Below are 1545 nucleotides of genomic sequence, written 5' to 3' on the forward strand. Positions count from 1 at the left end.
TTGCGAATTTAAAAATCCACGACAACAGTATCTATGAGTTCATATGCTTTGGAGTTAAATTCGCAACAAACATTACAAAAAAACAAAATTATTTTAAATTTCAGTCAAAATTCACAGAAAAATACGCAGCTAATATATATATTGGTTTTTAGTAGTGTCTAGATATCTTCTTTAAGAAAAAAAATAAATAAATTCCTTGCTCTCCTTCTCTCAACTCTTTGGGAAGCTCCCCTCTCTTCAATGTTAACGTTAATGAAAGTGAAATAAGTGTATGTATGTGAAGATGAGAGATGAGTTTTGTTGCACCCCTCGCCATCCCTGGCCTTCGAAATTTTCCTTAATGGAAATTCCATTGTCCGATTTGTTTCTAACAGCCTCTTTCCATTGGTAAATGGAAAAGTCTAGGGCCAGCAACTTTTGTATTTTTTGGCCAGTACTTAACCATCAAAACAAAAGGGATCCCGCTAGGGAGACAATGGACTATGTGTACAATGGGTTATTGAGTTATAAAATGAACATCCTCATACTATCTAAAATAACCATCTGAGTACTAGGGATAATAAACATCTTCCCAAAATCTTAAACTAATTTTGGGATTCACAAATGATCAAACTTTTGACCTTTTGGATCTAGCACTCTAATACCATGTCATTGATACCACTCATCCCAAAAGTCTCCGCTAATGAAAAAATGTAACACTAATGATTATATCTCTAATACTCCATAAACCTCCATTGTAAACATTGTATAAATATTCCATTGGCTCCTCATACTTTTCCAAACAAAAGTGAGTGATCTTTCACATTAGATGTAATCTCACACCATTAAAAACACTATTGATGGCCAATTGATGGTTACAAAACACTAAAATTGCTGCCCCCTAGCATTCTTCTAGGTAAATTACGAATGAGGAGTGCTAGATAAATAATAAAAATTTTGAACAACATGAACAACCACCAATCAAATGAAAATACACTACATTCTAATTTAATGCTACTAATTAAATTTACTCTTTTAACCCTATTAATTCACATTATTTACACATTGTTCAAAAATCTTATTGGTTACCTATACTTTTCCATTACCATAATGTACAATAACAAAGTATTACACCTTATCAACAACAATATAGTAATTAATTTTGCAGAACAAACACCTTTTATTTTATATATTATTATTTAATAATTCTACTCATTGGAAGAACGAATAATAGCTCTCGTTCTTTCCTCTTTCTACTTTGCCGGAATACCCAAGTACATGTACATGCTGAAGAAGTACAGCAACTTTGAGAAGCAAAAGGATATTGCACGCTTAAAATGAAAATATTATATTGACCAATGCCCCCAAGAAAAATGGAGAAAATAAAAGAGGGGCGTGATGATGATGACTTGATGAGTCCATGCAAGATGCAACACGCCACACATCCCATGCAGAAAACAGCATCATTGCATGCTCAATAATGTTCTGCAATACAGCCACAGGAGATAGACAAGATTCTCACTGTTTTTTTTTTTCTTTTTTTTTTTTCTTTCAAGAAATTGTACT

Source organism: Arachis ipaensis, chromosome B03, assembly GCF_000816755.2.
Source record: "Arachis ipaensis cultivar K30076 chromosome B03, Araip1.1, whole genome shotgun sequence".
NCBI classification, from domain to species: Eukaryota; Viridiplantae; Streptophyta; class Magnoliopsida; order Fabales; family Fabaceae; genus Arachis; species Arachis ipaensis.